The sequence below is a fragment of the Protopterus annectens genome, chromosome 3.part1 (genome assembly GCF_019279795.1).
Source record: "Protopterus annectens isolate FY-2018-M chromosome 3.part1, PAN1.0, whole genome shotgun sequence".
Lineage (NCBI taxonomy): Eukaryota > Metazoa > Chordata > Ceratodontiformes > Protopteridae > Protopterus > Protopterus annectens.
In genome coordinates this window covers 689,012,037-689,027,917 of record NC_056732.1, presented here as the reverse complement: position 1 = coordinate 689,027,917, position 15,881 = coordinate 689,012,037, and the positions used below count along the sequence as shown (strand labels likewise).

Genomic DNA, 15,881 nt, shown 5'->3' with positions numbered 1-15,881 from the left:
CCCAGATTGGCTATGGTATTCTACCCATATGTGATGACTGCAGATGCATCCTTGAAGGACATAGTACAGTTTTGTACCTACCATAAATGTAGATGTCCGATAGGTATGCATCTGCAGTCAGGTTTACCCTCCCTCCTTCCCCTCTGTGGTATTTCTCGGGTACTTACCCCTCTTATAGCTAGCTGGGGGGATCTATTATGGTGTATTTGTTTTTATATTATTGTGCATGTTTGGATTTTTTAATGCATCTCTCCAAATTTAGCCTTCCTTAGAGGGCACCTGGCATCTGGGGCAAGAAAAACTGAGGAAGATGGCGTCGGCTGATGTTTTTATACCCCAGGCACTCTGACGTCGGGGAAAGTGCGACATCAGCCGACGCCGGACCCAGACTTTGGAATCCGGCCGACCGAAGGGCTGCCTGAGGCAGGACAACCCATATGTGATGACTGCAGATGCATACCTATCGGACATCTACATTTATGGTAGGTACAAAACTGTACTTTAAAGTTGTGGTAAGTGCTATTTTTGGTGTAAAATCTTCAGTTTTCTTCTCTCTTCTGTTATTTCTCTGCTTTCTACCTCCCCTTGGCGCTTTTCAGTCAGTGTGTAAAGAAAAAAAAAACTTCTCTCTCTGTCTGTCTTTCCTCTTGCGTGTGTTGACTGTATGACTGAGAGTGTGCTGGGCTTTAGGTTGGGACAGTGTCCAAAGCTCCCAAACCTGGCCTCAGAAAATGTAGTGTGTGAGGCCATAAGCTCTCCCCAGCCAATGGCCACACTCTGTGCGTAGTTTGCCTTGGGGCAGCCCATTTCCAAACCTCCTGTTCCATCTGTGCTAGGTTCCCTGGGCACTCATGGATAGGAGAAACAAACTTATTTTTAAGGGCCTTCTTCCCTCTTTGGAGACTCAGGACACTGCAACCTCGGCTTCTACCCCTGCCTCCAGGACTCAAGCTCCCACTAAGAGGACCGGGGATGGAGACAAATCGTCCAAGAGGGATAGGCCAAATAAGTGATCCCCAAATCGCTCGGCTTTGGCTGGCCCTCCAACTAAAGTTAGGTTGTCTCCAAGGCCAGAGTCTCCCCAGCTGCATTCCCCCCACTCTGGACCCAGTCACCGGCTCAGTCTTCTCCTCACCACCCCTCCAGGCCGGAGTTGGTTGCCTCTTCTTCCTTCTCCACCCACAGCCTTAGCAAAGTGGAGATGGATAGGGTGATGCAGAAGTTCATCTGCACCCAGATAGAGATGGGAGTCACCTCAACTCTGGCCATGACCTTGAGCAGGTCGGATCCGACAGGCTTTTAGAGCCATAGCCTCAGAGTTGGCTCCGAGTCTGTCAGAGCAGAGCGTTCCCCTTGGTATCTCAGCTCCTGGAGGTTCGGCTCTGACTCCCCCATCGAGTCAGAGGGTGACAGCTCCTCCTACTGTCCTTGCTCAGGATGTCCATTCCCCTTCGGCGTTCGACGTGGTGGAGATGGTTCTCTCGATTTCTTTGAGACCCTTTACCATCTCGTCTTTGGACTCCACCCCGACTCCCTCTGTTTCTGGCACGGATCTGACCATTCTACCATCTCAGGGACTGCCTGACACCTCTTTGCCTCAGGACACTCCCTGTTGGGAGCAGCAAGACGTTGGCGAGTCCTCCCCAGAGATCCCCACTGAGGAAGTCCCTTGCAAACGTACGTGCAAAAGAAGGCACTTAGATCCCCCACCAGAGTCTCTCACTGAAGACACCGATTTGGGGGAAGGGGAAGGTTCCCCCAGGCCCCCCCCCCCGAGGATGTCACCTTCGGAGACATCATGGAACTCCTTCGCCAGTGGGGGGGGTGTCTGCCCAAAAATCTACCTCTGATGAATCGGTGATGTTCTTCGTGTTTCACTGTTGCAGTCATTACATTTGGGTAATCTACTGGCAAGTTGCCCTCAGTCGGCCTGAATATAAGTCTTGGGTTCTGCGTTGGTTGCTGTCTCCTCTTTCATGACGTCAGGTCATCAGGGGTATAAAACAGGCAGCCGATGCCATTTTCTTTAGTCTTTCTTGCTGCGTGGTGCCCGAAGCAGAAGCAGTTCTCAAGTGCCGGTCGGCCGACTCCTGAAATTTTCGAATTCGAGTTTCAGAAATGAAGTCTTCAATTAAAGCTAAGTACCCCACTGGGGAAACTTTTTCTTGCTCCATACCAATGTCAGTAAAAGTTAATAATTGCATTACTTGTGGGAAGCAAATACCTCAGAAGGATTTTCATTTGTAGTGTATTCCTTGCCTAGGCCCAGATCATAACGTGCCTTGCTGTCGGTTTTGTGCTAGATTTAACCAACGCACTATTAAGCGTCTGTATATCTTTGCCCCCCCAATAAGAGGCCTAGGCATGACACTGATTATGAATCTTCAGATCAGATTTCTATTTCTTCTGATTCCTCTTCTGATCAGGAATTTTTTATACCACCCTATGAGGATTCAGATGCAGAGGAATCCATCCCATCTGCATCTCCTCCTGAAAATTATTCCTTTGGAGAAACCTTGCATACTTTGAGGGAACTTTTTCATTGGGAGAGTCAAGATTTCTCAGAATCAAAAAAGAGGCTTAGGGATTTCCTTCTTCTCCCTCAGCATAGGTCTTTAGCCATACCTCCTGTATTAGACATTGTTGATGTGTTTTCGGAATCAAGAATGACTCCAGATTCCTTACGTCTGGCTCCTAGCTAGCCAGACAAATATTACAGGGTTCCTGACTCTCACAAATTTTTATTCAAAAACCCTGCTGCTGACCCTGAAACTATCTCACAGGGTCCCAAAGGTGTAAAGGCCTCAATAGCTGAAAATCCTACCCCCTCTGATAGAGATTCCAGGACGCTGGATAGATGGGGAAAGAAGGTTTATACGTCTGCAGCCTTGGCAATTAGGGCCTTAAACTGCCAGTTTCATATGCTTAAATGTCAACAGCATGTTATGGGATTATTGAAACAGAAAATTATGCTGATTTCTGAATGTGTGGAAAATAAAGAATTACAAGAATTATTGCATGCAGCAGAACAAGTTGGAAAGCATACATTGCAATGTGGTTTTGATTCCTTGGAAGCCACCTGCAGGACTGCAGTTACTGGATCTGTGATTAGAAGGCATGCCTGGCTAAAGGAGCAAAATTTGTCTGATCATGTTAAAGCTAAATTGTTGTATGCACCTTTACAGCATGATACTCTGTTTGGTAATAAGGCAGAAGTGGTTTTAAAGAAAATGGAAGACAATGCTAAGTCTATGCAAACTGTAAAAGACTTTTTACAAGTGCAGTCACCAAGATTCAATAGACACTGGCCTACAAAAAATTGGTCCTTTCCTGTCTCCGACAGAGCTTCATGGGGAAAATCCAGGCGCTCAAAGGGCTCTAGATACCAATCACAGGATTCTTACAGGTCAAAGCAATGGGGTGCCTCTACCTCCAAATCTGGAGGAAATAAAGCGCAACCCTACAGTAAACAGTCTCAATGACTTCCCTCTGCCGTCACCAAGCATTTATCTTTTGGCAACCCCCTTAGGGGGAAAACTAGCACTTCATGCTCAAAATTGGCAGTTAATAACCCAGGACAAGTGGGTATTAAACATAGTATCCCAGGGATACATATTTCATTTCCATACTCTTCCAATTCCAAACGGTTGGCCAGATCTGCCACAAAATCAATGGGCAGAGGTACAGAAACAAGTTACATCCCTCGTGGATATGGGGGCTATTCAGCCAGTGCCAGACCAGGAAAAAGGATAAGGTTTTACTCAAGACTGTTTTTGGTATCCAGAAAAGACAAGGCCTGGCGCCCAATACTGGATTTATCAATTTTGAACACATTCTTGGACATACCAAAATTCAAAATGCTAACTTTGCGGCAGCTTCTACCCATGCTGGGCAAGAACCTTGGCTAGTGACTCTAGAGTTGAAAGAGGCATACCTGCATATCCCAATAAAGGAATCATGCAGAAGATACCTCCACTTCAAGACTGGCTTTATGCATTACCAATTCTCTGCACTGCCCTTTGGCTTATCTACTGTGCCCAGGGTCTTTACAAAGTGCCTGGCACCAGTAATTGCATTTTGTAGACAAAGAAGTATACAAATCTGTCCTTAGTTGGACTGTCTCATTCAAGCAGAAAACAAGGACATTCTTCTTCAACATCTGACGTTTGTGAAAAGGCTTCTATCATGCCTAGGGTACACAATAAACAAAAAGAAATCACAACTGGTACCCTCTCAAAAGATAACATTCCTGGGTGCAAGCTTGACTACAACTGCCCAGATGGCTTACCTTATGCCAGACAAACGAAGGCAACTGACTACTTACTTCAAACAGATGGCAAAAAAAAAAAAAAACGTTATCTGCAAGACAAATTCTGCAGGCTTTGGGGTTCATGGCAACCTGCATTCTACTGATTCCATATGCAAGACTGCATATGAGGAAACTACAGTGGTACCTACAAAGTTTATGAAGTCAGCATTGTCACAGTCTGGAAACAGTGATTCCTCTCATTCCCTGCCTACAACATGAGTTTCTTTGGTGGGCAGAGATGCCTCCAGAACATGGGACTGTCTTTCACTCTACCCCCTGCCAACCAAACCCTAACTACAGATGCATCAGACTATGCTTGGGGGGCCCACCTGGCGGGAGATGCATTCAGGGCATATGGAGCCCAAAACAAATGCATCTGCATATCAACCAGAAAGAGATGTTAGCTGTTCAGAATGCCCTGACAGCCTTCAAGGACTTACATCATCCAGGACAACTACTGATAAAGACGGACAACACCACGGTTGTGTGGTACATAAGCAGGGGGGCACACACTCTTACCCCCTTTGCAGACTAGCCATGGCATTGTGGGACACCGCTTTGACTTACCAAGTACATCTTCAAGCTCAATTCCTGCCAGGAAAACAAAATACTCTGGCAGATGACCTAAGCAGAAACCTTATGGACCCTCACGAGTGGAAACTGGATCCACAAGTCTTCAGCATGATAAAGAAATGGGGGAGCCCGGACATAGATCTATTTGCCTCTCCCCAGAATTATCAACTGGACAAATTCTGCACAAGGACTTATCACAGACAAGCATGGAAAGTGGATGCCCTATCCTTCAGTTGGAAAAACCTATCAGTTTATGCCTTTCCTCCTCTGCCTCTTCTTCCCAAGGTCCTACTAAAGGCCAGACAAGAAAAAACAAAAATGATTCTAATTGCCCCGGACTGGCCTTGCCAACACTGGTACCCAATCCTAAGGAATGTGTCTCAGCACCCTCCTTGGTACTTGCCTCAAATACCACATTTACTGTCTCAGCAAAACAATCAAATCCTGCACAATCAGCTCCAAACTCTGAACCTGGCAGCATGGTTGATCATGTAGTTATTCAAACAACACCTCTGAGTAAATCGGTGATGGATGTCATTTTGGAAGCCAGAAGGCCTAGTACTAGAAAATCATATGCTGATAAATGGAAGAGATTCTGTGCTTGGAACCAAGCATAAGGGACTGACACAGCAAAGCCAAATATTCCTCAGATTTTACAATACTTGACTGAGATGCTTGACAAGGGCCTATCTTTTTCATCAATAAAAATCCATGCCTCTGCCATCTCGGCTCATTACAACACAGAGCCACCAATTTTTTCTCATCTTTTGCTAAAACATTATCTTAGAGGGCCAAAATTTTAAGGCCTCCTAGAAGATCAGTTCCTGCATGGGACCTCAATTTTGTGTTGGAAAAACTCACCCTGCCTCCATTTGAACCAGCTGCTACTGCAGATATAAAGTTTTTATCCTGGAAAACAGCTTTACTTCTCGCTACCACATCAGCAAGAAGGGTTTCAGAGCTACAGGCCCTCATGGCTGTGGAGCCTTTTATTATATTTTACCCAGACAGGGTGTCCCTCAGGACCAATCCTTCCTTTATGCCTAAGGTGGTATCCAGTGTGGCTCTTAACCAAACTATTCACCTGCCAACTTTTTACCCACATCCGCAGAACAAGGGGAGTCTCTTGGATGTGGACAGGCAACTAAGATTCTACTTAAACAGGACCAAATCTCTAAGAAAAACTGAGCAGTTACTGGTGGCATTTGCTGCAGGATCAGAGGGAAAGGCTATTTCAAAGCAGACTATTTCAAAGTGGATAAGCCACTGCATTCGTTTCTGCTATTTGCATCATGGTAAACCGGTGCCCAAGGGCATTAGGTCACATTCCACCAGGGCTGCATCTACATCAGCAGCTTTTCTCAGAGGGGTACCAACCAAAGACATTCTAGAAGCTGCTACTTGGAGTTCTGTGCATACTTTTACAAAGCATTATCATTTGCCTCTCTTCTCTAAGTCCAGGGCAGGCTTTGCCACTGCAGTTCTGCAGGGCCTTATAGGTTCATAGGTTGGTACTAGGCTATCGGCCCTAGGGCCTATGCAAGCCTAGCCATAACAATTCCCTGGATATTTCTTCCCACAATATTTACTTCTCTAGGCCCCTGTCTAGCAGGGCGACTGACATAATCCCCGGGGTGAACTTCCCATCTCCCATCCAATCATCAAGGTTCCTTTTGGGCCAATGAGGTGCTCTGCTTGATATGTATGGGCAGTCTATTCCAGAGTATGGTTTGTCTTTGGGTCAGGAACCTATCCCTCCAGCATGTTTTGTTCATTGTGATGACAAGGTTTAGATCCCTGGAGTGTGTGGCTCTGAGGGATTGGGATTTCTTTAAGTGGAGCATGTCCAACAGCTCTGGGTTTGACATGGCCTTGTATGTTAAGCAGAGATCGCCTCTGAGTAGGCGATATGCCACAGAGTATAGCTGGCGTTTTTTTTAGACGGTCAGTATATGGCATCTGCTTTAGGCCTGTGATTCTTTTAGTGAGGTATTTCTGTGGCCTTTCCAGCTGTTGCAGATGTCTTGTGAGGTACATACCAAACGGGGCATTATACTCTATAATGGGTCCAATGAGGGATGAGTACAGTGGGGCAATGACCTCCTTTTTTCTGGATGAAAAGCCCTTAGTGATGAGGTGTGCCACATAGAAGGATTTCCTGACTCTTGTGGCAATGTGGTTATCGAAAGTGAGACCACTGTCCACCTGTGTCCCTAAGTCTCTCATCACACTTTCGATGTTTATTGTCCTGCCACCTATGTGGTAATTCATGGGTACATGTTTTTTTCCAAAGGGGATAACTATACATTTCTTGGCATTAAACTTGAGCCCATGGCTCTGGCACCAGACATCTGTTTCTGTAAGGCCCTTTTGTAGAATATCCACATCATTTGGGGATTCAATAATGGCTCCCAGTTTGCAGTCATCTGCAAACTTTGTTAGCCAGAGTCCCTTAGTGTTGGCCTGTACTTCAGAGAAGTAGATGCCAAACAAGAGTGGTCCCAGGACTGAACCCTGAGGTACTCCACTTGTCACTTGTCTGGAGCTGGATTTGGAGTCGGCTACTTTTACTGTCTGGGTTCTGTCAGTAAGCCAGTTAGCAACCCATCGAGTGACATAGGGATTTATGCCCAGCTTAGTAAGTTTATCTATGATTCCAGAGTGGGGGATGGTGTCAAAGGCCTTGATGAGGTCCAGATAGGCTGTGTGGACTGCCTTACCCTCGTCCACAGCTCTGGAGACTGATTGTACGAAGTCAATCAGATTCAGGAGACAAGATCGGCCCTTCACAAACCCAAACTGGGTGGGGTCCAGTGTTTGAAGGTTGCCAGTGTCTTTGTTTATAAGTTCTATGATAATGCATTCCATGCCCTTGCAAATCAGGCTTGTCAGACTGATGGGATGGTAGTTCCCGGGATCCAAGGTGGATCCTCCCTTGTGGAGCGGGATAACTGTAGCTGTGCACCACTCAGTGGGCACGAAACCTGAGGTGAGGCTATGATTAAACATGACACTTAGTTGAGGTGTCAGTTATAGCCGCTCCTAATGCTATTTAATTCCAGCCTCCCATCCATAGCTTTGGGATTCTACCCAAATGTAATGACTGCAACAGTGAAACACGAAAAACATAGTACAGTTGTGTACACTTACCATAAATGTAGATGTTCAAGTGTATTCACTGTTTCAGTCCGGGTGACCCACCCACCATCCCCCTTTATTCTACAGCTTTTCTTTCCTTCACTATTTTCTATAGCCTTTGTGGTGTATTTGCTTTTAGATGAAGGTAAAGTTTATGTTGCGACAATTGCATGTATTTACAGTTATATATATATATATATATATGTATATATATATATATATATATATATATATTTATTTATTTGTGCTCCCCATTTGGGGGGCATCTGACGTCTGGAGCAAGAAAAACTAAAGAAAATGGTGTCGGCTGCCTGTTTTATACCCCTGACGATTTGACATCATGGAAGAGGAGACAGCAACTGACGCAGGACCCAAGACTTTGATATTCAGGCTGACTGAGGGCAACCTGCCAGCAGATTACCCAAATGTAATGACTGCAGCAGTGAATACACTCGAACATCCACATTTATGGTAAGTGTACACAACTGTACTTACCTCAAGATTGTCCCCTCCTGCAAATCCCTTAGTGGATCTCATTGCATCTCGGGAGTGGAAGGAACTGGACATGGTAGAGCCCATTCCCAAACATCCTGTCAAACTTTTGAACCCCCCTTCAGACAGATCTTACTGGCAAACAGGATCCCCGGTTGATGCCATGTTGGTGGCAGCTGCTACTAGGAAGGAGGTTGCTCAGGAGAGCTCTACGGTCCACTCTCCTGACCGGGAGTCAAGGACGACGGACCGTTTCGGGAAATGGGTATATACGTCAGTGACCTTCTCTGTAAGGGTGCTGAATTACATGGCACACGTGGTTCACCTGCAGTGAGACCTGGTGAAGAAGATCACTAAGTTGACCTCTGGGTCCATGTCAGCAGAGGACAAGAAGGTGGTTTCCACTCGTATGGCCACCCTAAATTCACTTGTGAATACCTCTATGCATCTCCTCGCCCATGCTACCAAGGGAGCTGCTAGAGTCGCTGGTGCAGGCGTTGCCATCAGGCGACATGCCTGGGTCTGGCTCTGTCAGTTTTCAGAACCCTTTAAGGCATCATTTACCAATGTTCCATATGAAGTTCCCTTTTTGGGAAGTCAGTACGTGACACATTAGTTCAGAGTGAGAAAGACAGGAAGACACTGTCTGCCATCGGGATTTGCTTTTCAGCCCCTCAATGATCCTTTTCTATGAATCAGTGAGGGACCAAGAAGATGTGGTTCCGGAAATCTCAGAGTTTCCCTGGGGCACTCAACACTCACCTTCCCCCAGCGGCAGAGGGGGATTTGACAGATGTCACCCTAGGGACAGAGGGGGTCCTTGAAATTATGGGTTTCATGAGCCTTTCTTGGAAAGACCAGCCCAGCTACCCTGAAGGGTTGCCCGACTGCTCGTCTCTGGAGGCAAGTCGGGGGGCCATCTCTCGCTACACCTAACGGAGTGGGAGTCCATCACGAAAGATCATTAGGTGTCGCAAATTATATCCAGAGGCTATTCAATCCCCTTTCTAGAGCCTCCTGGACATTCCACCCATGCACAGGAAGGATGCAGCACTGGAAATTGCAAAGCTGCTAGGAAAACGAGTCATTCAACCTGTCCCCCCCAGACCACTCCAGAGCAAGCGTTTATTTCAAGTTCTCTTTGGTGTCAAAGAAAATGGGGACCTAAGACCCATTTTGGATCTTTCCACCTTGAACCTATTAGTGGCCAAGATGAGATTCCGGATGGTCACCCTTCAATCTATCCTGCCCTTCCTGTAGGAGAACGATTGGATGTGCTTGATCAACCTCCAGAATGCGTACTATCACATCAAAATGGACATGCTTTCTCAGAGATTTCTTTGCTTCCAGCTAGGAGCCAATCATTACCAGTTCAGAGCGCTCCCCGTTGGTCTCACCACAGCCCCCAGGGTGTTTACCAAAGTGATGTCAGTAGTAGTGGCTCACTGCCTGGACAATTGGCTCCTCGCTGCCCCTTCCAGGCATCAACTTTGTCAAGTGAGGGATTCCTTTCTTCTCCTGCCCCAGAGGTTGGGCATTACCATCAGTCTCAACAAATCATCTGTCGCCCCAGTCCAAATGTTAGATTTCATTAGGGTGCGTTTAGACATGGTTCACATCAAAGTTTTTTTTACTCCAGACAGGATACGCACTCTGAAGGTACACATTCTTTGCATTCTTCAAACTCGGTTCCTGATAGCGGAGATAGTATTAAGGGCGCTGGAGTACATGGCGGCCACGATCAATTTCTTACCCTTAGCCCACCTTCACATGTAAATTCTTCAGTGGCCCTTGCAGTACAGTGGTCCTGGTTAGATCTTCCATTGACTCACCCTGTCTGAATCTCTCGAGTGTGCAGGGACTCCCTTCTTTGGTGGATTCATTACTCGGACCTTGTTCGAGGTTGTCCCTTTCTTCCACCTTTCCCCATGGCCACAGTCACTAATGATGCCTCCCAGTTAGCATGGGGGAGCACTGCTGGGGAAGGACAGTTCAAGGTACGTGGCCCTCCTATGAGACCAGATTGCATATCAACGTCTTGGAGTTGAGGGTGGTGCTTCTAGCGTTGCAGGCTCTCCATGCCAATCTTCCCTCAGGAATGATTGCTATCTAGATGGAATATATGTCGATGGTCTGGTACATCAGCAAGTAGGGGGGAACCAGATCTTATCCCCTATGTCACGAGGCCATGAGAGTATGATCTCCACCGGCCGTTTTCTGGTAGCAGCGCACATCCCGGGGAAGTCCAGCATTCTAGCAGTCAGGCTCAGCAGATCTATTCTGCTGCCTTATGAGTGATCTCTGAATCCTTCAGTAGAGGATTGGGTCAGCCTTGCTGGGATCTCTTTGCTTCTCCTTCCAATGCAAAATGCAGCTTGTTCTTTGATCTGAAGCCCCCAGAGATTTTCTGATTCATGCTTGCCCCCCCCCGGTCTTCTGTATGTTTGTCCTCCTCTTCCCTTAATACCAAAATTCCTTCAGAAAGGTCCTCTTCCCTTAATACCAAAATTCCTTCAGAAAGGTCGCAGGCTGGGGATCCTAGTAATCCTCATTGCCCCATTCTGGCCTCGCCAAGTATGGTTTCCCCTCTCTGTGGTCGCATCTGGTGACTCCACCATGGAAGTTGGATCCTGTTCTGGATCTCATCTCTCATCCCTCAGGGATTCCCCATCCAGACCTGGTCAGTCTAAAGCTTACTGCTTGGCTGCTCCGGTTCCCATGATAGTCAGGACTCCTAGCTTATCCTCTCCTGTCATAAGGATCCTGGTGGTAGCTCATAAGCCTTACACCAGAAAGGTATACTCCAGTAAATGGAGATATTTTTCAATCTGGGCTTCGCAACATGCACTAGACCCTTTCACTGCCCCTGTTACCGTGGTACTAAAAATTTTCAACAAGGTGCTAGTTTTTCTACAGTCAAAGTTCAACTTGCTGCAATTTCTAATTATCATGTGGGGGATAATATGGCTTCCTTAGTATCTTCAAAGCTTTACAAGGCCTTCCTCAAAGGTACCTTTCCTCTTCGACCACTGGTGAATGACCATACGCCAACATAGGATCTTACGTTAGTACTTCAGGCCTTAGTTTCGCCCCCCCTTTGAACCTGCAGCTTTGGTGGATCTGCAGTTTCTATCCTGGAATACTGCATTTTTGGTGGCCATTACTTCTGCCAGGAGAGTTTCGGAACTTCGAGCTTTGTCAGTCAAAGCCCCTTATATGATTTTTTATAAGGACAGGATGTCCTTGCACACACTAACCCATCATTTCTTCCTAAAGTACTTTCAGAGGCCAACTTTAATCAGGCGATCAATCTCCTGGTCTTCTTTCCAAACTTTTAAAATAAGGGAGAATATAAATTGCTTTTATTAATGTGCACATACAATTACGTTTCTACTTGCTGACCAACTGTTCATCTCTTACTCCAAACCCTTTTTGTGAAACCAATCTCTAAAGTTACTATCACCAGTTGGAGTTCCCAATGTATCATTTGGGCGTATTCTGTTAGGGGGATTCCCCCGCCAAGTAATGTGAAAGCGTAGCCACCAGATCTGTGGCCACTTCAGTGGCTTTTTGATCTAGAGTTTCCTTAGATGATATTTTTTCATAAGTAGGTACTAGGCTATTGACCCAAGGGCCTAAGTAAGCCTAGCCAACGAGTTTCCCTGGCTTACACCACCCAAGAAAGTTAATTTCCTGTGCTCCTGTCAAGTAGAGCTACAGAAGTGATCCCCGGGGTGTATTTCTTATTTTCCATCCACTCATCAAAACTTTTCTTGAAGAGTGCTAATGAGTAACTTTGTTTGACATAGATGGGTAGCTTGTTCCAGCGTATAGTAAGTTCTGGTGCTACTTGGTCCTCTTCTCATACCTTCATCTCACATTATAAATTGGACATTGTATCCAGGAACAGGTCATCCTTTGACTCCGCCGTGCTCCGGAATATCCTTCCATGAGCGTCTCCCAGGTGTTTAGTAGCTGGGTACTCTGTCCCATAGGTTGAAGACCAAATGAAGACAACTACTTCAGGTAAAGAAGTTATGTACTCACCATAACTTTACATCTGAGTAGTTATTCTTCATTTGTCTTCAACCGTCCCTCCCTCCTTCCCCTGGCCTTGTGTCAGCTGTTGGTCACCCCTATGACTGTTGGAGGTGGTCGCCATAATGGTGCCTCTTGTCCTTACCCTTGTTGACGTTTTTTTTCGTAGGGACAAGGTTCTATTGAGTCGGGTGAGAATACTAGATTGGGCAGCAAACTCAATCTGAAGGGAGGAAGGAGACAGGAGCATTATGGGTATGGGGAGGAGCTTTGATCTTGGATCAGATGCTGGATATGCAGCCGAGTTGGATCCAAGACAGATCTGGGAACCCACAGGTTGAAGACAAATGAAGAACTACTACTCAGATGGAGCATTATGGTGAGTACATAACTGTTTTTTATACTCATAATAACAAATCTGTTCCAGGCATGGTCATCGCCCACTCTACCTTGGCTTCATCTATGGCTTTTTGGAAGGGGTTGGATTCTAGAAGTATTCTAGAAGCTGCTACTTGATTTTCTGTACATAGTTTTACAAATCAGTATAAGCTTAATTGTCTCTCTCTAGATCTAGATCAAGCTTTGCTAGGACCATTCTCCAGGGGGCTTCTGGACCATTCTTCCACCTCCCAATATAGTTAGCTATGGTAATCAACCTGTATAGTTAAGGCTTGTGCAGCAGTAATCAATATGAAGAACACAAAACAGGTGTATAAGTTGAACTTAACCATAACAGTAGGTGTTCAAATGATCACTGCTGCAGTAACCACTCCCTCCCCCCACCCCATCCCTTAGTTTTTTTTCTGTGTTTTTAAGCCGGCATGTGGACATATTTTTGATATTCTTGGCATTATCATTTCAGGGCTCAGCATCCCTCTCTGTGCTCGGTAGGAAAACTATGAAGGGCTTCATGCCCAAATTTATCTTTTAGTCAGCTCGACTCAAGCTGCTGGACAGTTTGGGTGCAAGGAAAGTGTCCTGAAGCTTTGGAAGCCGTTTGGCTGTTTTGTCTTTGGCAGGGTATAACCCATATAACTATGGATGCTGCAGCAGGGTTCATTTGAACATCTACTGTTATGCTAAATTCAACTTACACAACTGTAGTCTATGTTAAGTACATTAACACTAATCTACCATCACCTTTGTGAATGCTCACTGGAACAGTAAATCATAGCACTTTAACAGATTTCCTAACAGTACAAGGTTGTCTGTGAGAGTTGGAGAGTCATATGGTGAGCTGCATCACATCAGTAATATCTCACATCACGTGCAAGGTAAACTATCTACAGCAACTATGAAAGTGATGCAGGAATAGTCACTGGTTGAGTAGAAAATATGAAAGTGTTCTACAGAAGAATGTTATGTTTGTCAAGCAAAAAGGTGGTGCAGTGGGTTGCATGAGAATGTCTACCATGGTAGCTGATGTTTAGAAAAAAAGAAAAATTGCTGCACTGTAATTCTGTACCCATGGAAGTTAGACAAATGCAGACATCCCACCCATCTGATCTGACTTCCAGAGCTTTCAGACATCCCATAATGAAGGTGGATAACACCTCATGATGCATGTATGATCTCAGTAGAAAAGAAAGAGCGGGCCCCACACCATCTCATGTCATTTTTTTGGAGAAAGAGGCAACATACAACTGTCCCCCTGAGTACTACACAAATAGTTTTGTATTTAGCCCTGCTGGGCCCTCTGGTCACAAACCTCCCAAGTCATCCATCACTGGAGTCCTGGACATAATGTCCAGTAATGTAGGAAACATTCCTGTCCTAGACCCCCATCTAAAATGGTAGGGGGACAAAGTGTGATTCCAGAAAGCACATCTCTGTGGATCCCACAGATAACTCTTCAAAGGAGTAAGAGGTTCCCTATCTATGCTCCTCAAAGGCAAAGGACCTCAAATCTTTACCCCTCTGTATAGTAAGCTCTTGGAAAAGGGTGAAGACGGGCGGGAGCCTGTAGTGTAGCAATTATCCAGTTACCTGAGTTTGTACAGTTACAGTGAGTATAGTCAAACAGTTGCACTTTGCTCATCTTAAGGTTCTTTACTGTGGTATACTACTTTATTAATAAGAGTAGTACTAAAGGAAAGTGCAGACAACTCCTGTTTATGAACAAACTTCTGCTTCACTGTAGTCTCACTGTTGTGGCAGTGATGGAGTTGTGTATGAGGGAGAAGGAATGTGAGGAAGTGGTAGTGCCTGTAGGACCTCTGGGAGAAAAACTTAACATATTTATTACTCAAGTGCTTCCTCAAGTGGTGTACCACAAAGTTTTCCTTTGTCCTGTGCTGTGGTATACTGTTGAGAAGCATGGAAAATACAAAGAAAATATTCCATTTAAGCTTTGAAACACACCAGCGCTGTATATCCCCTGGGCTGTGCTATTGAAATCCCTTACACTCTGCCATTGTTCTGTGCTCAGACATGACTCCTTGCAATTTTTGATGCTGCAAAAGTAGCAATGTCTTTAAATGTACTCTGGTTGCTAAACATAAACTCTGGGAGCTAACTTTAGTCTGTTGTAATGAGAAACTTGACTGGGTAAGGATCTAAGTGAGTGAGATTTCATAATTCTGAGTTACCTTTGAAGGTAAAAACCTGAAGTACATACAAAACTCATTATAAAATAACATCTAAATTATGTTAAGCAGTGAGCAGCTCTGAGGAGTTGAATGTATTATGTAGTGGCAAGAGCAATGCAAGATCACTGAAATTCACAATTTGAGATTTGAAACTGAGAACCTGTGAAGTTGTTTTGGTTTTGTGATGGTTGGAAATTGTAAGAGCCTAGTTTAAGATGGTAATAGTTGAGAAGTTTAGATTAATTTGTTTTGGTTTGTGTTTGCCGACTCTGCTGAAAAAAATATGCTGTTGATGGTTTATATCCATAGCCCTTGAGGTCCAAGTGCCCTTCTTTAAGAGTTGTGGAGAGATTCCAAGGTAGACAGTCTCTTTGTTTGCACTGGCTGCCTGGATAGCTGGATAATAGCATTATGGCATTTTGTCCAAAAAGGCCTTAAGGTCTGAGAGCTCTTTTTTAAGAATTGTGGAAATATTTAAAGGTAGACCATTTAAAAACTTGCTTAAATGTTTTTCTTGATGCAGTAGTATGATAACGGTAAAATATGCATATTTTTCTCTAAATGACAAGAATAAAATAGTTATGACATTAAAGACTATGTGCTGGCCCTGAAAAAAAATCTGCATTGCCAAGTGTGCCATGCTGAGAAAAAGTTGGGGAACCCTTGTGTTATTCTAAACACATACAGATGGAGTGTTGATGATGATGAAAATCGCATAGTTGCATAGAAAGACAAATATAAAA

At 45.1% G+C, this 15,881-nt stretch overlaps 1 protein-coding gene across 1 annotated transcript in view; it reads left to right on the top strand.

The window, feature by feature from the left end:
* EFR3A (EFR3 homolog A) overlaps nt 1–15,881 on the top strand; it is a 2,300,516-nt gene that overhangs the window by 503,856 nt on the left and 1,780,779 nt on the right. The gene's annotated exons all lie outside the window — the stretch shown is intronic.